The sequence below is a fragment of the Ornithorhynchus anatinus genome, chromosome 4, assembly GCF_004115215.2.
Source record: "Ornithorhynchus anatinus isolate Pmale09 chromosome 4, mOrnAna1.pri.v4, whole genome shotgun sequence".
In the NCBI taxonomy this organism is placed as follows: Eukaryota; Metazoa; Chordata; class Mammalia; order Monotremata; family Ornithorhynchidae; genus Ornithorhynchus; species Ornithorhynchus anatinus.
The window spans coordinates 51,802,277-51,827,561 of NC_041731.1; the positions used below are offsets into that span (position 1 = coordinate 51,802,277).

A 25,285-nucleotide genomic window follows, 5' to 3' on the forward strand; every position below is an offset into this window, starting at 1 on the left:
TGTATCAGCCTTCTTGCTGACCACCTTGACTCCTGTCTCTCCCCACTCTAGTCCATACTTCACTCTGCTGTCCAGATCATTTTTCTACAAAAATGTGCAGTATCTGATTCCCCACTGCTCAAGAACCTTCAGTGGTTGCCCTATCTGCCCTCCCGGCTCAGTTAACTATGCATTTGACTGCTTACTCCTTAAGCACTTTGATATTCATTCACTCATTCAAACATTTACTGAGGGCTTACTGTGTGAAAAGCACTGTATAAGCACTTAGGAGAGTACAATATAACTGACACATTCATGCCCACAATGAGCTCACAATTTAGAATGGGAGACAGCATTAATATTAATAATAGATAAATAATTACAGAAATATACAGATATTTACATATGTGCTGTGGCGATGGGAGAGAGGGTGAATGAAGGAGCAAGTAAGAGCAGCTCAGAAGTGAGTGGGAGAAAAGGAGAGGAGGACTTAGTCAGGGAAGCCTTCTCGGAGGAGATATGCCTTCGATAAGGTTTTGAAGTCAGGGAAAGAAACTTTCCGACATGAGGAGGGAGGGCGTTCCAAGCCAGAGGAAGAATGTGGGTGAAAGGTACAGTGAGATAGAGGAGATTGAGGTACAGTGAGAAGGTTAGCAGTAGAGGAATGAATTATGTGGGCTGGGTTGTAATAAGAGAGTAATAATAATAATTTTTATTATGGTATTTGTTAAATACTTACTATGTACCAGGCACTGTACTAAATGCTGGGGTGGATACAAGCAAATTGGGTTGGACACAGTTCTTGTCCTATGTAGGGCTCACAGTCTCAATCCCTGTTTTACAGGTGAGGTAACTGAGGCCCAGAGAAGTGAAGTGAGTTACCCAAGGTCAAACAGCAGGCAAGTGACAAAGCCAGAATTAGAACCCCCAACCTTCTGACTCCCAAGCCCATGCTCTATCCATTATGCCATGCTGCTTCTTAAGAGTAGTGAAGTGAGGTAGGAGGGGGCAGGGTGATTAAGTTCAGGGAAGATATGGACTGAATGGTTTTTCAGAAAAAATGATCTGGGCAGCAGAGTGAAGTATGGGCTAGAGAAGGAAGAGACAGGAGGCAGGGATGCAGATGAGTTTTTAGGTAAATCTGAAGCATCAATCTGCACATAAGCTTGTATTTGAAGTCTGAGGCTTATTCATGAAAGGGATAACACTCTCTCCACCCCATTCCATGCTACAGGTAAATTGCTCAAGCTGTGAAAAAATATTTTGATCTTGATAATATTGTTGTACCATATAGCTGCCTATTTAATTCTCTGTTTGAAAGAGCAGTGATTGTTGACATAAACACACAAGCATGCATGGAGCTGGGACATTTCTGTAGCATAAACTTTCCAGCTGACTTTTAGTGATGACCTGGAGCTAATTACTGTTTTAAAAGAGCCTGGATTTAGTTCAACTCTGTCCTGCTATCTCCGTCGCTGCCACTACTAAGCCCTTTTCAGCACCTCAGTCTCGTTCTGCCAGCTCCAGCCTTTTTCTTAAAACTTCCTCCAGCCCAGAACTCCCCTTCTATTCAAATCTTCCAGACTTCAGCTCTCCCCATCTTCAAATTCTCCTGAAACTCATCACCTCCAGGAGGCATACCTAGATTGATTTCTCTCACTTCCAGTTGGGTTTTCCCTAGAGCCGCATATATTGATTTACACACAGCATTCCATTTTTTTCATTCATTTCATTCATGCTCTTCTTATTTTCAGCTGTACCCTCATTTTCCCTCCAGTTTCCACTTTTTGTTAACAATTTATGTCTGTCTCCCCCATTTGACTGTAAAGTTCTTTGGAGGCATGGACAATGTTTTCTTCTTTTATTGTTCTCTCCCAAATTCCTAGTATCAACCATTCAATTGTGTTTATTGAGTGCTTACTCTGTGCAATAGTATACTGGTCTTCATGCAGTAGGTGCTCAATAAACACTATTAACTATTAATTGAGAAGCAGCATGGCCAAATGGAAAGAACACAGGTCTGAGAGTTACAAGGACCTGGGTTCTAATCCCACTTCTGCCACTTGTCTGCTGTGTGACCTTGGGCAAGTTACTTGATTTCCCTGTGTCTCAGTTACCTCATTTGTAAAAGTGGGTTTGAGACTGTGAGCCCTATGTGGGACAAGGACTGTGTCCAAACCAATTATCTTGTATCTACCCAGCACTTAGTACAGTGCCTGAAACATAATGAACTGTAAGCCTGTAATTGGGCAGGGATTGTCTCTGTTGCCGAATTGTATATTCCAAGCACTCAGTACAGTGCTCTGTACATAGTAAGTGCTCAATAAATACTATTGAATGAATAATGAACGCTTAAAAAAGTCTAAAAAAATTAATTCTTTGTACACCCCCAGTTCTGGGATCCTGGCTTCCTAGTTCCATTAGGAGAGTTTACAATCTACAATCTCAGCAGTTGTCTTCCTGAGATTCCTATGGGCTCCCTAAGAGGCTGGTAGACAGGGAATCAAAGGCAGAAAGTATAGAGAAGGGGCCAGGTATGGATAACTTTCTGTAATCCTGGCCCCTCTCCTTGAACTCAGGTCAGCATTAAGGAGGTTGCCAGGGACAAGGTTATGCTGCTTCCAGTACTCCTCCAATTAAACATTTGCCCTGGTTGCACATTCATGGTAAAATGCATAGAAATTAAAAAGGCTTAAGGGAGGAACCAATGACTAATCAAGCCAATGAATCTCCCAACTGGAAAATGAGTGGAGCTCAACAGTCTCCCAAGGTCATTACAGTTTATGTTTTCTTTTTTCAGCATGAGATTCCATAGTGCAATCTGCTTTACTCCATCATGTTCTAACCCTCTGGAAAAGATGTTTCTCAAGGGCTAGAGGGCAACCTGGGATTCCAAAACCCTCTGTGCATAATAACAATAATAATAATATCAGTATTTGTTGTGTTTACTATGTGCAGAGCACTGTTCTAAGCGCTGGGGTAGATACAGGGTAATCAGGTTGTCCCACGTGAGGCTCACAGATAATCCCCATTTTACAGATAAGGGAACTGAGGCACAGAGAAGTGACTTGCCCACAGTCACACAGCTGCCAAGTGGCAAAGCCGGGATTCGAACCCATGACCTCTGACTCCCAAGCCCTAGCTCTTTCCACTGAGCCTCTTGAATTGCAGCCTCTTCTTTTAACAGAATGGGGTTTCAATTCAGACAGAGCCCCACTAATCAATGGCAACTCAGAAACAGCAACAGTGACTGAATCAGCATCTGAGGGCAAATTCTGCTTGTATGTGCTAAGTTTGGAAAGTTTGTGATATATTTTGTGAGAAGCAGTGTGGCCTACTGGAAAAAGCATGGGACTGGAAGACAGAGGACCTGGCTTCTAATCCCAGTTCTGCCACTTGTCTGCTGTGTGACCTTGGGCAAGTTACTTGACTTCTTGGTGCCTCAGTGACCTCAACTGTAAAATGGGGATTAAGATTGTGAGCCCCTCATAGGACATGGGCTGTTCAAGATGATTAGCTTGTATTGACCCCAGTGCTTATTAAAAGTGCCTGACACATAGTAAATGCTTAACGAATACTATTTTTAAAAATGGTTGGATCAGGTTTCATTCAGGTTTAAGGGAATTGATTTAACAGAATAGAACTGATTCACTTCAATCAAGTCTTCTTCTGCCATTTCCCCATTCCCTCCTATCTCTGCACCTCCCCTCACCTCTCCTGGAAGGCTGGATAATTTCCAATATACAGGATTGTGTGGGGTCATGGGGTTATAGAATTTACTATGCAATCCCATGCAATCCCAGAGAATTGGATGAACCCAGTTTTCAGAATGCAGGAGATTCAGCTCAGGAGAGCATGTTATTCCATACTCTGGAGCTCATTTCCCGCTTCATTAATGGCAGCTCGCTGCCAAAGAGGAACATTGAATATAGATTGATGGCACTCCCTGCTATTATCCTGGGTCTAGACAATAAAATGAATTCTAGTATTAACATAATGATTAATAACTTAATAGCAAGCTAACTATTTCTAATTAAACAAGTAAGCAATATTATTAAGGCTCTTGAGTATCAGTTTGTTGCTTGTGTGGAACCATTTATCATAATTTGGGTTTCTTTTTATTTATTTCATTTACCAGAGAGCTATGAAGAAAGGGTGAAGCTATTACTGGCATCTGACATCTCTAAGCAGGGGATGTCATTTTTTTTCTTCTCTTACTTTTTTGACCCTGAGAAAGACAAAAATAAAGAGAAAAGATTTGGAAACCACCCAATAAGAATGTACTAACCCCCATCGTTAGCCTATTTGTCGGGAAAGGAAACTGGTGTTTCTAGAAATTCCGATTCCTAGCTAATCATCTGGGTTGTATTAGATCCATTCTGTTAAATTCGAAGGTTTGTCCCAGTAGCTTCTTTGACAATCCTCTTAATCGTTCAATCCCAACAGGTGGTGAATCCTCTTATCTTCTTTCTCTCGCTCCCTAAGGAGATAGGCGCTCAGAGATAATCACATGGTGTTCAGACATATATATCTGCTTTTTAAAAAAATTGGGTTTTGATTGCTAATTTGAAGCATGAGCCACATTAAGGAGAGTGGGAAGAACTTTTCAAGTACCCAAACTTGTTTAATTTCCTACCTTAATAATTTTAAGAGATATGATTGCAGTGAATATTTGCTTCAAGTTAAAAAAGAGACTAAAACACTTCTAAAACTAATTATCATTGAACAACTACAATATCCTAGGAGAAACAATATTTCATAAGATTGTCTCACTCAACTTATTCATACATCCGGTACCAGTATTCCATGGGATTTTCTTACTTGGAGCAATTAACTCTGCTCTGCCTAGAGCACCTTCACAATTTAGCTCAGGAAATATTAAAGCACACTGCCTGTTATTTTTAAACACTTAAAAACATCCAATGGTTTACTTATACACATGGTAATTTATGACTAGGGCATTTCCAGGAATGAATATTATCAACAAATTGTGTTAAAAAAGATAACTTTCAGAGTGAAAAATAATCTGCTAAAAGAAAACCCATTTTTTAAGAGTTCATGCCATTTTTCTCCTGTTTATTTTCAATATTGACAAGAACACCTTAGAGGGTCAGTTCTACACATACAAATGCCAATTATTGTTAGAAATAAGAGTCAGGGAGAATATTTGCAATTTTGAGGTAACTCAAATTTCCAGATTTAGGAATTTCAAATGATTCTTAACTCTGCCTCTACCAGTACTCTCCAGGAACTAGACAAGATTTCTGAAAGATCACCGAAATGCCTCAAGGATGAACACTTAGGGAGGAGGAGCAACCATAGGCTACATGAGAATTCACTACAGTAATAGAACTTATTGAGCAACCACTGGGTATGATGCACTGAATTAAACACTCAAAGAAGTGACATATTCCTGCTCACAGGGACTATGTGGAGGAACAATCTAGAATAGGAAAAAAAGCACAAGACTGTCTTCCCCAAAGAGGGCTCCCTGAGAATAAGGAAAGACTAAAAAAAAGGAAAGGAGGACTTTTCACAATTTCTTAATGGCTAATTGAATAAGGTTAATTTCTTTATTCCTGTACCTATGTTTTCTGAATGTTAGCTCTAGGGACAGTTTGATCTCAAATGAGTGATCACTAGATCAATAAATTATTTAGACTGTGAGCTCCATGTGGGATAGGGACCATGTCCAAACCATTTAATTTTGTATCTACCCCAGACCTTAGTGCAGTTCTTGGCATATAATAAGCATTTAAATACCACAATTATTATTATTATTATTAGTCATCAATTATTCCTTCAGTCTCATCTGCTTAGCTTTCTATCTTCACTGGCCATGGAGAACTCCCCCTTTTTTTTTTAGGTAGGGAGCGGTGGAAAGGCCTGACTTCTGTGATGCTAAACTCTTGAAATTAGAGATATTACAGTTAATTAGAACATATGGACTTACTTCCTTAGTGTCTTCCTTACAGCTATATTGACTTGGTTTTATGGCTTGGTTGGGAAAACTGGAAGTATACACTTTTTTTTGCTGGTTTCCACATTGACTTGATGCAGAGACACATCAATCAATCATATTTATTTAGCACTTACTGTGTGCAGAGTACTGTACTAAGCACTGGGAGAGTACAATATAATGGAGCTGATAGGCACGTTCCCGCCTCACAGTAAACTTACAGTTTAGAGGATCATATCATGCAAACAAATGGGCATTTCTGCATGAGACTCTATTCCGGGCAGTTGTCAAGACCCAGTGCACAGCCAAAATCAGTCCGTTTGACACAAATGATTCAGAGACAGAAAGTCTCCTTGTTATGAAATGTCTACTGCACCACCAGCACCTTGGGTCCCCAAAGAACTCAGGCAGGAATGAGGCTTTTAGAAACCTGTATTGGGACATGAAAATCAAGTTAAGGAGGCAGGGTGACTAGGAGAATTCTGGGATCCTGAAGTTATCGCCATGGGTGGATCAGCATGGCACACTACACCAAAGAAAGGAGGGGCTCTTTTTGAGCAGATGTTTCATAAAGATCAAGAGACAAGGAGGCAAGAGCAAAAATAGCCCTGGGCTCTGCCAACATCAAACAGGACAGCACAAAGCACAGCAATTTTGAGTGCAGAATGTGTCTGGGTCTCTGGATCCCGCTTTGGACTTTTCAATCACACATGCTCTCATAGGTGAATTTTCCCATCAGTGGCATTTTCTCTGACTAAGAAAACTACTGAATCTAGTAGTAGGCATCTGCTTCATGTGTATCCAACTCTGTAGTCGGAGAGTTTGTATTTACGGTTAGAAATTAATTTCTCTTCCTATATTAACTCCTATTATTTCCTATTCATTATGAGACGAGGTGATGCTCTTTTGCAACTGCAAGTACTTTATATATTTCTTTCGTTTGAGGGCAAACTTCATCAAATGTCAGTGTTGACATCGCCTTGATTAGTGCTTCTCGCCTCTGACAATGCTCCAGTTGGCCAAAAACATTTTGGTGATGGTGCACTGTCAGTCTGCAGTATTGCTCGTAGGCAGCAGAGAGCACTGTTAGCATGAGCAGTAGTCTATCGTTCTCAATGCAAACTGAGCCCCTAAGAAATTGTAGTAAGTCCTCCTCAGAGTTCATTATTTGCTTTGATTGTTCTGACTGCCACTAATAACCATCTTTCCTTTCTAACTGAGTGACTCTATTAGTGATTTTCCTCAGCCTTCACTTACACGATGGAAGCTCAGAACAAAACGAAAGATTGGTAATTTCACTAGAAGCAAACAGGGTACGATGACAATCACCTTTCAAAATTAGAACTCCCCTCAGAGTTACAATGCCTTCTACCTTTCTAGGGGCTGACTTGTCTATCTCTCCAAGAGAGGATGAGGAGGAAAGTCAGTCAGTCAGTCATTCGGTCAGTTAGTCATTCAAATTTATTAAGTGCTTACTGTGTACAGAGCACTGTACAACAATAAATGGACACATTCCCTGCACACAGCAACCTTACAGTTTAGAGGGGAGACCGACATAAAAATAAATAAATAAATTACAGATACGTATATACGTGCTCTGGGGCTTGAAGGGGGGAATGAATAAAGGGAGCAAGTCAGGGTGATACACAAGGGAGTGGGAGAAGAGGAATGGAGAACTTAGTCAGGGAAGGCCTCTTGTAGGAGATTTGCCTTCAATAAGGCTTTGAAGAGGTTGAGAAATCCCCATTCCCGTTAAGGAAAGAAATCTGAATTTTCCCAGTACTTTACTAGTTGGTCTTGATTTTACTGGGGAGGGCTGACTGAGGAAATGGAGGCCCCTAAAATTACTCAGTAATTTGAAAGTGGGCTCAGAGGTTAAGATGATGCTGGGGCTGGAATGAACAGGCATGGGACAGATTGATCCACTCTTTCCTCCTGGTCCCTTAAACCCTTCTCTCTTGTTGAGATGTGGAGAGTTATAACGACTCTCGCTCACTTCGTACTCTCAGGAACTGCCTTCCAAACTCCCAGGCCCTCCCGAAGCCAGCTGCTCTGGGACTTTTCTGTTGATCTAGGGACAATGTGGAGAAATACTGGTGATCTTGGGGGTCCTCAGGGAGACCACCAATAAACCAATCAGTGGTATTTATTGAGCAATATTTCAAACAGCACTAAGTGCTAAGTGCTTGGAAGCAGTGTGGCCTACAGGATAGATTAAAGGCCTGGGAGTTAGAAGGACCTGGGTTCTAGTTCTGGCTCTGCCACTTGTTTGCTCTGTGCCCTTGGGCGTCACTTCACTTCTTTGTTGCCTCAGCTACCTCGTCTGTAAAATGTGGATTAAGACTGTGAGCCCAATGTGGGACATGGACTTTGTCAACCTGATTAACTTGTAACTGCACCAGTGCTTAGAACAGTGCCTGGAAAATAAATACTGTACTTCATTCATTCAGTCTTATTTTTTGAGCACTGTACTAAGCATTTGGGAGACAAAGCAATGCAATAGGGTTGGTGACACGCAAAAAACAGTGTGGCCCAGTGGAGGAGCACAGGCTTGGGAGTCAGAGGACTTGGGTTCTAATGTCTAATGTCACTTCTGCCACAAGGTCTGCTGTGTGACCTTGTGCAAGTCACTTCACTTCTCTGTGTCTCAGTTACATCATCTGTAAAATGGGAATTAAATCCTCTTCTCTAATAATAAATAATGATAATGTTGGTATTTGTTAAGCACTTACTATGTGCCAAGCACTGTTCTACGTGCTGGGGTAGATACAGAGTAATCAGGTTGACGCATGTGAGGCTCACAGTCTTAATCCCCCCATTTTACAGATGAGGTACCTGAGGCACTGAGAAGTCAAGTAACTTGCCCAAAGCCACATAGCTGACAGGTGGCGCAGGTGGGACTAGAACCCATGACCTCTGATTCCTAAGCCCATGCTCTTTCCACTGAGCCATACTGCTTCTCTGCACATTGGACTATGAGCCTTAGGTGATTACCTTGTATCTACTCCAGCATTCAGTACAGTGCCTAGCACCTACTAAGCATTTAACAAATGCCATAAAAAGAAACGAACCAAACAACAAAAAAATGGTGTCAGTGGAGGCCTCATCTCACCTCTTGGAGCTGCAGTTGTAAATTATGCCTGCCCTTTGCCTATGTGATTGGGTGGGCACTCTTCTCCTCCCCTAATCACTGAGATGTCCCTTTGCCCAGGCTGGCTGATGGCAGTGGAATCTGGAAGACACTTATCCTTTCCAAAGGGTTGGTAACCTTCAGTTTGAGCTGAGGAAGTTGATTAGACCATTGGATAGGAGTGGCAGGGGCATATAGGGGGGATGGAAGAGATGGTTGTGTGTATGTGTGTGTGTCTGTGCATGTTTTAAAAAAAAACCCGCTCTTGACCCCACTTCCCCCTCCAGTTATCGCCCTATCTCCCTACTACCCTTCCTTTCCAAAATCCTAGAACGAGTCGTCTACAATCGCTGCTTAGAATTCCTTAACTCCCATTCTCTCCTGGACTCCCTCTAATCTGGCTTCCGTCCCCTCCACTCTACCGAGACCGCTCTCTCTAAGGTCACCCGTGACCTCCTTCTTGCCAAATCCAATGGCTCCTACTCCATTCTAATCCTCCTTGACCTCTCTGCTGCCTTTGACACTCTCGACCACCCCCTCCTCCTCCATACCTTATCTCACCTTGGCTTCACGGACTCCGTCCTCTCCTGGTTCTCCTCTTATCTCTCTGGCCGGTCATTCTCGGTCTCCTTCGCAGGCGCCTCCTCCCCCTCCCATCCTTTAACTGTTGGAGTTCCTCAAGGGTCAGTTCTTGGCCCTCTTCTGTTCTCCATTTACACTCACTCCCTTGGTGAACTCATTCGCTCTCACGGCTTTTACTACCATCTCTACGCAGATGACACGCAGATCTACATCTCCGCCCCGTCCTCTCCCTCTCCCTTCGGGCTTGCATCTCCTCCTGCCTCCAGGATGACTCCACCTGGATGTCGGCCTGCCGCCTAAAACTCAACATGAGCAAGACTGAGCTCCTCATCTTCCCTCCCAAACCCGGTCCTCTCCCAGACTTCTCTATCACCGTGGATGGCACGACCATCCTTCCTGTCTCTCGGGCCCGCAATCTCAGTGTCATCCTTGACTCATCTCTCTCATTCACCCCACGCATCCTATCCGTTACCGAGATCTGCCGGTTTCACCTTTACAATATCGCCAAGATCCGCCCTTTCCTCTCCACCCAAACGGCTACCTTACTGCTACGGGCTCTCGTTATATCCCGGCTAGACTACTGTGTCAGCCTTCTCTCTGATCTCCCTTCCTCCTCTCTCGCCCCGCTCCAGTCTATTCTTCACTCCGCTGCCTGGCTCATCTTCCTGCAGAAACGATCTGGGCATGTCACTCCCCAGAAACACTGAAATACCTTCAGTGGTTGCCTATCAACCTCCGCTCCAAACAAAAACTCCTCACTCTAGGCTTCGAGGCTCTACGTCACCTTGCCCCTTCCTACTTCTCCTCCCTTCTCTCTTTTTACTGCCCACCCCGCACGCTCCGCTCCTCTGCCGCCCACCTCCTCACCGTCCCTCGGTCTCGCCTATCCTGCCGTCGACCCCTGGGCCACGTCCTCCCGCGGTCCTGGAACGTCCTCCCTCCTCACCTCCGCCAAACTAATTCTCTTCCCCTCTTCAAAACCCTATTTAAAACTCACCTCCTCCAAGAGGTCTTCCCAGACTGAGCTCCCCTTCTCCCTCTACTCTCTCTACCACCCCCCCTTCACCTCTCCGCAGCTTAACCCTCTTTTCCCCCCATTTCCCTCTGCTCCTCCCCCTCTCCCTTCCCATCCCCTCAGCACTGTACTCGTCTGCTCAACTGTATATATTTTCATTACCCTATTTATTTTGTTAATGAAATGTACATCACCTTGATTCTATTTAGTTGCCATTGTTTTTACGAGATGTTCTTCCCGTTGACTCTATTTATTGCCATTGTTCTTGTCTGTCTGTCTCCCCCAATTAGACTGTAAGCCTGTCAAACGGCAGGGACTGTCTCTTTCTGTTGCCGACTTGTTCATTCCAAGCACTTAGTACAGTGATCTGAACATAGTAAGCGCTCAATAAATACTATTGAATGAATGAATTAAAGAAGGCATTTTAAATTTCGCAGTTGCAATAATTTCAAAGCTGTCTAAGGGTACTCCCAATCATTAAAAACCACTGTGGTCTAATGATATCAATATTTCTATACAAACATATCATACATGCTTACATCCCCATCCATACACATTTGTCCACTAACATATCCTAGCTCCACCACTTATCTGTTGTTTGACCTTGGGCAAGTCACTTGGGCAAGTCACTGGCCCTCAGTTACCTCATCTGTAAAATGGGTATTGAGACTATGAGCCCCACATTGGACAGAGATTGTGTCCAACTTAATTTGCTGCTTTCCACCATAGTGCCTGGCACCTAGTAAGTGCTTAACAAATGTTATTGTTATTATTATTATCTGATGACCTCTATGTCCTATACTGGTACATTGATTTTTTTTTCAGTTAAGCATAAATAAAAAAAATAAAAAGTAGAGATTTGGGATTTTGGGACTTTGGATTTTTGGATTTTCTTTTCAAAGCCATTCAAGAACTGTACTCCACTACATTCAGCTTCACCTCAAATTTCAATTAAACTCCTTATTCTTAACATCTTATACATATGTCTGGTATTATAAAGTATATAGATTTAAGGGAGATAATGCTATTGCAAGTAGGCCCAGAACTAGGTTCAAACTTAGCTCCTGCCACCTTTTCATATGTCTTCCTTCACTTTGAGTAGCAGGAGACAAATCAGGATTCTATAAGTTGCCAGGAAGAGCTACCATCCACAGAAACAAGAATATTACGATCCATGTCGCGGTCCACATTGCTATAGTAGAAGAAGAATATGTAGTGCTTTTAGAATAAACTCTGCTTCTAGTTGAAAAAGGGACCTGCTACAGAGGATTACTTATAACAGAGGGGAAGCCCTCCTATCTCTCTCCTTCCAGGTAAACTGCTTAAAGCTGCTTAGAAAGTCCTTTCACCAAGTCAGAGAAATAAACCATAGTTCTTGGATCTAACACAGCTATTTAGAAATGACTTACCTACAGGATGCAACCCTAATTGCATTTGGCAGTGTGGTGCAGTTAAATGGTTGAGGTTTACTCACAGTAATAATGGTTGATATGATGATGTTTATTGAGCTAAGTGTTTGAGAGATACCGTAGAAACACAAGACTCACTCCCCATCCACAAGGAGCTTACAGTCTAACGGCGGGGGAATCAGACCTAAAAATATCGAATACGGTAATGATAGTGGTTTGTGACACATTTACTGTACTGTGAGGTAGATACAAGATAACCAAGTTGGTCCCACATAGAGGTTCACAATCTAACAGGGAGGGAGAACAGGAATTTCATCCCCATTTGACAGATGAAGAAACTGAAGCACAGAGAAGTTAAGTGACTTGTTAATGGTCACACAGTAGGCCAGTGGCAGAGCAAGGATTATAACTTGGGTCCTCTGATGCCCAGGCCTGGGCTTTTTCCACTAGGCCATGCTGCTTCTCTAGTAAGTAATATGTAAATTCTACTCTAGTAGAATATATAGTATGCAATATGTACATATATGCATAATTAAAGCTATACAACTTCCTTCCTTTCAACATTTAAGACTTAACAAAGAGAAGCAGCATGGTCCAGTGGATAGAGTATGGCCTGGGGAGACATAAGGATGTGCATTCTAATCCAAGCTTCGCCTCTTGTCTGCTGTTTGACCTTGGGCAAGTCACTTCAATTCTCTTTGCCTCAGTTCCCTCATTTGTAAAACAAGGATTAATACTATGAGCCCCATGTGGGACATGGACTGTGTCTAATCTGATTGGATTATACCTACCCCAGTGTTTAGTGCAGTGTATGGCAAATAGTAAGTGCTTAACATAAGCTGTTGTCTTAATGTTGTTGAGTCTGTCCAATCCATAACGCTTAACAAATGCCATTTAAAAAAAGTCCTTTTCTTCATCCCCTCTAGTGACTAACTAGATCCACCCTAGTCCCATACTTGTCTAGTGTATACCATCTTCCCTCAACTGTATTCCCTCCCATCTCTAAGTGCAAAAGTACAGGTCCGAAACTCCACCTTATCCATCAACCTTCACTCCCTTGCTCCCTATCTCTTCGTCACTTGCTCACCTCCAACCCCGAGCTGTGGATCAATGCTGAAGCCCACTTCCTTCTCTCCTGTGCCTGTGTGGCTGAACACAGCTGGAGGATATCCAGGCTCTGGACCACCTTCTTGCACTGCAAATTCATACTCTGATGCTTTAACTCGGCTCTCTTTTCTATTAGATTGCAAGCTCCTCCAGGACAGCGATCTCATGCATACCAACTCTACTGTAGAGTTCGTAAATAGTTGATAAAATCAAAGTGATCAGGAGTGAATTTCCCAAAGTCTCTCTATCACACACGAATTTGACCCATTCTTCATTTTTCACCTCCCAAGGCCCCTCTCAGGGTCGCACCTGGAAAGTTCCCAGTACTCTACCAGTCTCAGCTAGGGAGGGAGAGTCAAGCAGAGGCCTACCCATTCCATTCCTAGCTTGGGCAGTGGCTAGCAAGTGGAAGGCAATCTGCTACAAGTCAAAACTTACCCTTGCTGGGCAGCAGTGGTATGGGAATCAAGATTGAAGACTCAAGTTTATGGGTGGAAGGCGGCAATGTGAAACCACTTCCATATTTTTACCAAGAAAACTCTATGGATCCATTACCAGAATGATTGCAGATGGAGAGCAGGGTGTTCTGGGAGAGATGTGTCCGTGGTGTCTCTGTAGGTTGGAAACAACGTGACGGCATAAGACAAGACTAGCCGCCCAAGAGAAGACTCCCATTTTCTGTATAAATCCACTCCTTGAACCAGAGCCTCTGACCCTATTTCTCTCTCACCTAGCAAAATCACTTGCTTCTACTCTCCCCTTTCTCGCATCCATCTTCAACCTCTCACTATCCAACAGTGATTTCCTTTCTGCCTTCAAACACATGTAAACCTCCCTCATTTTTTTTTAAAAAGCCCTCTGTGTTGTGAGGGTCTCCTCCAGCACTTACTCTTTCTTCCTGCTCCTATTCTATATAATCTCCAAAAACACATTCTATATACCTACTACCTTCATTTCCTCTTCACCATTCCTCTTCTTAGCCCTTTTGAGTCCAGTTTTCAAACATTTCACTCCACTGAGATTCTCAAAGGTCAGTAATGTCCTCTTTATAGTCAAGTACAAAGGGCTATCATACTCTCCCCTGATACTCTTCAGTTTTTTGGCCCTTTTTGAAACCACAGATTCTCGCTCCTCTTGAAACGCTCTCAGAACTCAGTTTTGCTGACACTGTACTCACCTGGTTCTCCCTCTGATTGCAGATTCTCAGTTTCCTTCTTTGACTTCTCCTTTGGTTTTCAACCTCTTACTGTGAGCAACCCCCGAGACTCTGTTCTGCCTTCTACTCTTCTCATTCTCCACTATGCTGGGCGTTAATCCACATACATGGCTTCAGCTTCTATCTCTAGACTGTAAGCTCACTGTGGGAAGGAAACCTGCCTACCAACTCTGTTACATTGTTCTCTCCCACTTGCTTAGTAAAATGCTCTGCAAACAGTAAGCACTCAGTCGATACTACTGATTGACACGGATAACTGCTAAATCTGTCTCTCTAGCCCAGATCTTTCACTTCACCTGCAATCCTGCATCTCCTCTTACCTCTAAGACATCTCAAACAATCAAACAGTAGTATTTACTGAGCACTTACTGTGTACTACTTCCTCACTATCACTGAAAACTGGCTCTCCCCAAATGATACAGTCTCCCTTGCTGCTCTCTCTAGAGGGGGCCTGATTTTCACCCACTCCTCAAGACTCACTAGGAAAGGAGAAGGTGTTGGCTTCCTTCTCATACCCCACTGTGGTTTTCGCACCATTCCACCTCCCCCATCCCTTTCTTTCCCTTACGTAGAAGCCCATATCATCTGCCTCTATCACCCACTCCAGATTTCAGACTCTTCATCCAACCTCAGCTTTACGGACACCGTCCTTTCCTGGTTGTTTTCCTATCTCTCTGGTGACTCATTCTTCATCTCTTTTGTGGACTCTTCTATCTCCCATCCTCTAACTGTGGGTGTTCCTCAAGGTTCAGTTTTGGGTCCACTTCTATTCTCCATTCACCTACTCCCTGGAGAACTCATTTCCTCCCATGGCTTTAACTACCACCTCCCTGAGGATGATTTCCAAATCTACACCTCCATTCCTGATCTGTCTCTCTCTCTCTCTCTCCTTCCCTGCAGTCTCACATTTCCTCCTGTCCTCAAGTTATTTGTACTTGGATGGGGGAAGCAGCATGGCTTAGTTGGAAAGAGCATGGGCCCGAGCAGAGGTCATGGGTTCTAATCCCAAATCTGCCACTTGTCTGCTGTGTGACGTTGGGTAAGCTGCTTAACTTCTTTTTGCCTTAATTACCTCATCTATAAAATGGGGATTAAGACTGTAAACCCCATGTGGGACAACCTGATTACCTTGTATCCACCTTGGTGCTTAAAACAGTACTTGGCACATAGTAAGTGCTTAACAAATGCTATTATCATTATTATTATTAATAAAGTCCTTCCATTAGCTCAAGCTTAACATGTCCTAAACAGACATGTCCTAAACATGTCCTAAACATGTCCACCTGTCCTGTTCTGTCCTCCCCTTGACTTTCCCTTAACTGAAGACAGTACTAGACTTTCTATCTCACAAGCCTGTAACTTCGGCATTATCCTTTACTCCTCTCTTTCATTCAACCCACATATTCAATCTATCACTAAACCCTGTCAGTCTAACCATCACTATCATTAAAATCCACCCTTTCCTCTCCATCCAAACTGTTGCCATGTTAATCCAAGCACTTATCCTATCCTGTTTTGATTACTGTATCAGCCTCCTTGTTGACCTCCCAGCCTTTTGTCTCTCTCCACTCCAGTCCATACTTCACTCTGCTGCCCAGATCATTTTTCTACAAAAATGTTCAGTCCATGTTTCCCCACTCCCCGAGAACCTCTAATGGCTATCTACCTCCTAATCTAACAGAAACTCCTTTACCCTGGCTTTAAAACACTCAATCACCTTGCCTCCTCCTACCTCACCCTCACTATACTCCTACTATAACCCAGCCTACACACTTTGCTCCTCCAATAATAATGACAGTATTTGTTAAGTGCTTACTATTTGCCAAGCACTGTTCTAAGTGCTGGATGCCAACCTATTCACTGTACCTCAATCTCATCTACATCACCACTGACCTCTCACCCAAGTCCTGCCTCTGTCTTGGAATGTCCTCCCTCTTCATATCTGATAATTACTCTTTCTCCCTTCAAGTATATAAGTATTTATGTAAATTATAAATAATGTATTTATATAAATGACTGTCTTCCCCTCTAGATCTTAAACTTGTTGTGGACAGGGAATGTGTCTGTTATATTGTTATGCTGTACTCTCCCAAGCACTCAGTACATTGCTCTGCACACAGTAAGCACTTAATAAGTACAGTTGATTGCCTAATATTAGTGTCTGTCTTCCCTTCTGGATTGTAAGCTCACTGTGGGAGGGAAAGTTCTGCCTACTCTATTATATTGCACTCTCCCAAGTGCTTAGTACAGTTCTCTGCACAGAGTAAGTGCTCAATAAATAACATTGATATTGATGTTGACAATCTTAGATTAGCTGAAAACACATTTATATATGTGCTTTATCCTCAGAGATTGTGTGTGTTCTACTAAGACATGTGAACCTCCAGAGGTCAGGGAAATTATAAACCAACTCAATATTAGGGGACATGAAGTTTCCTTCTGAGTTGGTATCTAATCCATCTTTTGCTCTCAAACTCTCATGAATCCAATAAGCTGGCCAAAAGCAAAAGATAAAAAGGAGAAAAGGCAGGAAAATATTAGTTGCATTGATATTTGAACAGCCAACAGCTGAGAGACCACAAAGATCTCCTTTTATGCCCTGGGAAAACTAGTTGGTGTGGTATAATAATCCATCATGAAACTAGAAAGGTAATTTACTATTAAGAATGAGTAGGGACATTTTTTTTATAATGTGACTGAAGTTGTTGAAATTAAAGATGCATTTCTAACTAAAGAGGGAAATTTTCAATTAAGACACAAAGCAAAAGGCCACATTTTTAGCACCAAAGGAATGAAGGTGGCAAAAGTTGCTGTTACTATTTTTCTACAAACTTAGTTTATTTTTACTAGCTTGAGAATATATACTTCTTTTTTATTACTATGAAGTCACACACTGATTCTTAAACATCGTTATTGTAGTGATTCTTACTTTGCTGTAGCTCCAAGTAAATAAAACTTCACTCTTGTATGAGGGTTGATAAGATTTTGAATTCTATTCTGTTCTTATTGTTCCCGCTGTGAAGTGATTGCATATTTTAAGCCCACCAAAATAGAGACTGATTTCTACTGTAGAGAGAGAGACTCTTCATAGAAATAACCTATTTTCCGGGTACTTTGGGAGAAAGATGGGGATGAAAAGCCTGGTACCACACTGGCTAAGTCAGCCTAGCTGAGCAGCCCAATCAGAGAATCTGAAAATTTTCCTCTCTCGTTTGTTCACCATTTCAAAATCAGCCATTCAAGTGTGTCACCCTTTGTAAAAACCCAGCTCTTTGATGTTTCCCAGCAAAACACATTTCCTTCAACCTGCTACTCATTAATGCCCATCAGAATGCATTTTTATATTTAAAAATGAGAAAGTGCTGAGATGGAAAGGCAGAAACAGGTAGTTTTCCTTGGTAATGGCTAAACTGCATCTTTGGAAGCTTTCAGGGGTGAACCTTGAGTGTCAGCTGCTAAGTGATTCAAATGACAGGATAATGAATTGGTTCTTCTTTTAGAGATGATTCCCCCTGCCAAAAGATTTTCTCTTTCAGGACGGACCCTTTGGGAAGTGTTGGCATTGAGCAAGGACCTGGTCAGCCATGGAAGAATTCTAATCAGAGATGGTGTTTATGGCTGAGACATTTTGAAAAATCCCTTCAGGCTATTCTGACTTTTTGAGAAGCAGTGCAAGAAGTGTGACACTGCCCTACTTGGGAACCTAGCTGGAGAGCAGAGGCAGACTTTAAAGAGAAGTAGGCTTGTGACTAGGATCTACTCCTAGATCTACTCTAGGATCTAGATTTAGGATCAACTCAATTATTAGATGGATCATGAGTTAAAAAAAACAAAAACAGAGCCTGAAACAATCAGTGCCAGCTATTGCTGAAAAGCCTTCAGAAAGGAAACTGTCCAAAGATAGAATTCAAACAACTAAGTCACCAAAAAAGACCCCAGCCAATCAGATAGAAGGGTCTTCTCGAAGTACAATACTTAAGAATAAACCTTCAAGCCACTCAAAAGTAACATATGAATTGTTAAAAAATGATCCAAAATACAGGAATAGGAACACTAAAATGGACAGTCTAATGGATAGATTTGACAGAACCTATTCCAGTAAAAAGGAGTCAATTTAGGAGGAACTTAAAAGGTTAAAAATTTAAAGAATGGCTTTTTGATATGTAAAATACCAGGAGCTAGAAATTGCAAGGGAGCAGAAAAGCTGAACAGGTATAGTCAGTGCTCAGCAATCTCTTTGCAATAAAGTCTTTGAATGTTCTTCCACCACAGGTTTCTCTGCTAATTTTTTATGCGTTACTTTAAAGTGATCGGGCATCCTGATTTCAGCAGGACATTCTCAAATTTAAAGTCCTTCCCACTGACTTCGTCAACCTCCTCAACAAATCTTCCTTCCTCCAGTCTCTCCCATCAACGGGCCAGACTACACTCTGCTGCCAGATTAATTTTCTCAGGCATCTTTTGGTGAATGTCACCCAAGTCCTCAAAACCCTCCAAAGGTTGAACATTCACTCCTCAATCATAAACTCCTGATCATTGGTTTCAAAGCCCTGAATCAGCTCTCTTCCCACTACCTACTCTTGCTTCTCTCCTAATGCACCCTAGCTCACAGTCTTCATTCCTCTCAAGCCAACCTAGTCACTGTACCTTCTAGTCTTGCTTGCCACTGATCAAGACTCAAGCCCTCCCTTGTGTTTGAAAATCCTTCCTCCTTCATATCTGGCAGATCCACTGCTCTCTCAATCTTCAAGACACTTCTGATATAATTTCTCCTCCAGAAGGTACTCACCAACGAACCTTCCATGTACCTACCATATTTCCCTAAATACTGCCACTTCAGCAGGTCCGCCTCACCTATGAAATTTGGTACTTACTCCCCTGACTCCCCTGGTATCACTTATGTACCTTAAAACTCCTGTCCATACTTCACTCTGCTGCTTGGATCACTTTTCTACAAAAACATTCAGGACATGTTTCCCCACTCTTCAAGAAACTCCAATGGTTGCCCATCAACCTCCACATCAAAGAAAAACTCCTCACCATTGGCTTTAAAGCACTCAATTACTCCTATCTCATCTAGCTATTCTCCTCCTAAAACCCAGCCTGCACGCTTTGCTCCTCTAATGCTAACTTTCTCGCTGTGCCTCGATCTTATCTATCTCACTGCCAACCTCTTGCCCATGTCCTACCTCTGGCCTGGAACATCCTCTCACCTCATATACGATAGACAATTACTCTCACCCCTTTTAAAGCCTTTCTGAAGGCATGTCTCCTCCAAGTGTCTCCTCCAAGAGGACTTCCCTCCTTTTCTCTTCTCCTTCTCCCTTCTGTGTCTTCCCTCTTCCTGATTTGCTCCCTTCATTCACCCCTCTCCCCTTCCCAGCTGCACAGAACTTATATGCATATCTGTAATTTATTTATTTATATTCCTGCCTGTCTACCCCTTTAGACCGTAAGCTCACTGTGGGCAGGGAATGTGTCTGTTTATTGTTATATTGTACTCTCCCAGGCATTTAATACAGTGGTCTGCACACAGTAAGCACTCAATAAATATGATTGAGTGAATGAATGAATCAATGAACTCTATTGTTTCCTCTTTCTCATAATTTACTTTAATGCCAGTCTCCTCCTGCACTAGATGGTAAACCTCTTGAGGGCAGGGATGGTGTCCACTAACCCTGTTGTATTGAACTTTCCCAAACACTTACTACAGTGCTCTGCATGCATTAAGTGCCAATACATTCCACTGCTTGACTGATACACTCCCTAGCAGTGCATGCACAAAGTAAATGACCAACAAATATTCTTGATTGATTGACTGATCCCACTGTTTATCTTAAATACAAGTAGGCTGTTGGGGTAAGAATTAGTTGCCAGATAGACAGGTTTAATCTAACACATTGTTTGGAGATACCGCACCTTTATCTAGACTGTAAGCTCCTTGTGGGCAAGGAACATATGTAGCAACTTGTATACTTAGTACAGTGTTCCTCACCTACTAAGCACTCCATAAACACTGATTGATTGATTGATTGATTTCCAGGCCTAGCATAAGCCCAAATAGGCCCGAAGGGATGGTACCAGAAAGAGGGGAAGTGAAGGTCCTCAAGTCCTCCTGTGGTAATGTGTAGAGACTAAGACCAAACCACACTCCCTGGGAAGACACTGCCAAGCCTGCTACTCTCCTGCTTTGCATGGCAGTGGCATTGGCAAGACAGAGGGCTGAAGTTGCTTGGAGTGGTGCCCAAGACCGAAAGGAAGTGTCCAGTGTCTCCTGAGGTGAGGTCATTGTGGTCAGGGAATGTGTCGGTTATATTGTTGTATTGTAATAAAAAATAAAATAATAATGGTATTTGTTAAGTGCTTACTATGTGCCAAGCACTGTTCTAAGCGCTGGGGTAGATACAATGTAATCAGGTTGTCCCACGTGGGACTCACAGTCTTAATCCCCATTTTACAGATGAGGTAACTGAGGCCCAGAGAAGTGAAGTGACTGGCCCAAAGTCACCCAGCTAACAAGTGGCGGAGCCGGAATTAGAACCCATGACCTCTGACTCCCAAGCCCAGGCTCTTTCCACTAAGACACACTGCTTCTCTAATAATTTTAGTATGTGTTGAGTGCTTACTATTTGCCAAGCACTGTTTTAAGCGCTGGGTAGATACAAGGTTATCAGGTTGGTCCACATGGGGCCCACATCTTAATCCCCACTTTACCACTTAGAACGATCGACCTCTGAGTCCCAAGCCCGTGCTCTTTCCACTGAGCCACGCTGCTTCTTACACAAGCTAGGTAAATGCTGTCTCCTGTATCTTTTGAATAGCTAAGGTCTGTCAGGTATAGCCCCAAAGCCTAAGAAATGATGGGTTTAGAGGTACCAAGATATGTCCTTAGAGTCTGACTCCACAATGTTTCTCAGGTAACTTAGTGTCCCTTCCCTTTTTTGATAACTCATCTTCATCATCTGCTACTACTTCTTGAGCACTTGCCTTCTGTTGTACACATGTCCACTTAATAATAATTATAGTACTTCTTAGGACTTACCATGTGCCAAGCACTGTTCTAAGCACTGGGATAGATACAAGTTAATCAGGTTGGATACAGTCCCTGTCCCACATGGGGCTCACACTCTTATCCCTGTTATACAGATGAGGTAACTGACACAAAGAGAAGTGAAGTGACTTGCCAAGGTCATCTAGAGGATATGGTGGAGCCAGGATTAAAATGCAGGTCCTTCTGACTCCCAGATCCATGCTCTAGACATTAAGCCATGCTACCGATTTTCCAGCTGTTTCTCCATCTTCCCTTGGGCTGTGCTGGGGGTCACGACTAAGCTGCAAGGCTGTTGTAGTGAGATTCACTGACTGTAAAACACTTCCTATTTCTGTCTTCTAACTCAGCTCTGGTGGCAAATGAGAAGCTGGGAGGAGAGGCATGGGTCGGCAAGCCAGTAAAGAAGGACAGGCAGTGACATAGACCTCCGTTTGGTTTTACTCATCTGAATCTGAAGCACGCGGGGCTCAGTGCCTTGCAAGACAGAAGATAGGGCCAAGATAGAGACTTACAGACTCAATCAATGATAATTATTCAGTGCTTACTGCATGCAGAGCACTGCTCAAAGCACTTTGTTTCGATGGTATATGTAAAATTCTTACTATGTGCCAGGCACTGTACTAAGCACTGGGCAGGATACAAGCTAATCAGGTTGATCACAGTCCATGTCCAACTTGTGGTTCACGGTTTTAATCCCCATTAATAATAATAATAATAATAATAATAATAATGTTGGTATTTGTTAAGCACTTACTATGTGCAGAGCACTGTTCTAAGCGCTGGGGTAGATACAGGGTAATCAGGTTGTCCCACATGAGGCTCACAGTTAATCCCCATTTTACAGATGAGGTAACTGAGCTACAGAGAAGTTAAGCGACTTGCCCACAGTCACACAGCTGACAAGTGGCAGAGCCACGAGTCGAACTCATGACTTCTGACTCCGAAGCCCAGGCTCTTTTCCACCGAGCCACGCTGCTTCCATTATACAAATTAGGAAACAGAGGCACAGAGAATTTAAGTGACTTGCCCAAGGTTACACAGCAGATGAATGAAGGAACCCAGATTAGACTCCTGACTCTCTGACTCCCAAGTCCGTGCTCCTTCTTAGTCCCAAACCATTGTACTTCTCTTGGGAGAGTACAATGAAACAGAATTGGTATACATGTTCCCTGCCTACAAGGAGTTTACACTCTAACTTACTTCAAACTCGTCTATCTCCCCACTGACCTCTCACCCCCATCCTACCTTTGGCCTAGAATGCCCTCCCAACTCATATCAGACAGATAACTGCTCTCCCCCACTTCAAATCCTTATTGAAGGCGCATCTCCTCTAGGAAGTCTTCCCTGACTGAGCCCTCCACTCCTCTTCTTCCACTCTCTTCTGTGCCTCTTATACTTGCTCCTTCATTCATCCTCCCTCCCTTCCTCACAGCGCATATGTATATATCTGTAATTTATTTATCTATTCATTTACATTTATGTCTGTGTCCCTCTCTAGACTGTGAACTTGTTGTGGGCAGGGAATGTGTCTGATGTTATAGTGTACTCTCCCAAGTGCTTGCGCAGTGCTCTGCACATAGAAGGTGCTCAATAAATACAATGGAATGAATGGAGGGGGGAAATATTTACTAATATGAATAAATTACTTAAATGTACATAAGTGCTGTGGCACCGAGGGCGGGTGACTATCAAGTGCTTAAAGGGTACAGATCCAAATGCATAGGGACATGGAAGGGGGAGGGAATCAGGGAAAACAGGGCTTAATCAGAGAATGAACCCAATTCTTCATTTTTTGGCCTCAGGGGATGGTTGCAGAGAGTCAGTCAGTCACACTTATCATGTGTACTGTACTAAGTGCTTGAGAGAGTACAATATAACAGTACAACATTCACATTCCCTGCCCACAACAAGATTACTGTCTAAAGGGTCGGAGGGTGAGGGTTAGGTTAGGAGCCACGTCCTCGAAGTGACAGCTATTAGGTTGAAAGGAGGGAGACAGGCCTGCGACTAGGTTCCAGAGCCTAGACAGCAAACTGCCAGAGAGTTGGTCTTGGGCTCAAACTGTGACATAGGGTGGAGAAGCAGCGTGGCCTAGTGAATAGAGCACAGGCTAGGAGTCAGAAGGGCCTGGGTTCTAATCCCCACTTGTCTGTTGTGTGACCTTGGGCAAGTCACTTCACTTCTCTGTGCCTCAGTTACCTCATTTGTAAAATGGAGATTAAGACTGTGAGCCCCATGTAGGACAGGGTCTATGTGCAACCTGATTAGCTTAGAATTACCCCAGGCTTAGTAGTAAGCACTTACTAAAAATGCCACTGGATATTTGTCACCCATTCTTCGGGTAGTTTTATCCTCCCACTGCCTCCCATCTCCTCCTAGCCCCAGGGCATCTGCCTCCTCATAATCCACTCAAAAATAATAATGGTATTGGTTAGCGCTTACTATATGCCAAGCACTGTTACCACAGAGAAACCTCACTAGCTGGCAGCCCTTCTGGAGAAGCATCCTCTTATATGAGAAGAGGACTGGCTATCCACTCCTCAGGTAGTTCTGGGTTTCTTTGATAACAAGGACCTCAATGAACTCTTCATGATATTTGGCAATCAAGACAAATATGAATGCAATCAATCAATCAATGGCATTTACTAAGCACTTACTGTTTGCAGAGCACTATGCTGAGTACTTAGAAGAGTTCAATATAATAGGATGAATTCTCATCAGATATCAAAAATTCGTAGGTATATTGGCTCACAGAGCTAAAGTTGAGGTTTGTCAAGGGAGTAGGTTTTCAGAAGATTTTCTAAGCTTGGCTGAGTCTCTGACTTGTGATGTTACTCTGGGTTAGACAGCCTCTCCAGACATCAGGTTTCATTTTCCATATGAGATTCCAATTCTTATTCACTTCAGAGATGTGTTTAGTTTAGTAATAAACAAATATATCTGAAAATTATTTTGCAGATGTGAAATGCTCCACAGATGATTTCTGGGGCCAAAAAGTAATATTGTAAACCATATCTAGGAGTTTAATCATATTTTTCAATTAATCAATCAATGGAATTTACTGAGCACTTACTTTGTGCAGAGCACTGTACTAAGCACTCTGGAAAATACAATATTACAGTGTTGGTAGATTCAGTCTATGTCCACAGGGAACTTTCAGTCTAATGGGGGAGACAAGCATTAAAATAAATGACAGGTTAGGGAAATTTTAGAATATAAGGATATTTACTTAAATATGGCTCCTCATTCTCTCCTCCTCTCCCTCCCCTTCTTGTCTCTTCACTGTCTCGTTTTTCTTTTTCTCTTTCTTCCCTTTCTTTCACCTCTCTCTCCCCACAGAATATGAACGATTACATTTTTGTCAAACTGCATTTTTCATTGGCCAAGCAAGCCTAAATTTATTTTCCTGTATGTACAAATTTATGTTTATCAAAAATGTACCCTCCTTTTGTGAAGTCTATTGTTCCATCAGAAATACATCGAGTCCTAGATATTCAGCAAAACTCCTATTGACAAGCACAAATTATAACAAATTAGAGCAGCTGCTAGAAGAGAAGAAAAAAATGGTATTTTTAACTTCTTTTCAGACTGGCAACTTTTCTTGCCTGTTGAATAAGAAGTATATGCCTTTATTGTTCTGTAAGCATATTGCAATTATATTAACCATGGTTAAGCAATTCAAAATTGGATCAGCAGGCCCATAATAACATACCAAGAAATGGCACAATGAAGGAGCTTTTTGTTGCGTTTTATTGTCGATCTGCTGATTCACATTTAAATTGCCATTCTTTCTTTATGACATTTCCAGTAGCTAGTGGGATTTATTTATATAAATGT

At 42.5% G+C, this 25,285-nt stretch overlaps 1 protein-coding gene and 1 non-coding gene across 2 annotated transcripts in view; one reads left to right on the plus strand and one right to left on the minus strand.

Moving 5' to 3' along the window:
• The window catches only part of CNGB3 (cyclic nucleotide gated channel subunit beta 3), a 128,840-nt gene that overhangs the window by 83,752 nt on the left and 19,803 nt on the right, over positions 1 to 25,285 (minus strand). The window lies entirely within an intron of this gene.
• LOC114811651 lies at positions 13,473 to 13,609 on the plus strand. The gene has a single exon (XR_003759347.1). It is a non-coding gene; the product is annotated as a small nucleolar RNA SNORA7 (small nucleolar RNA).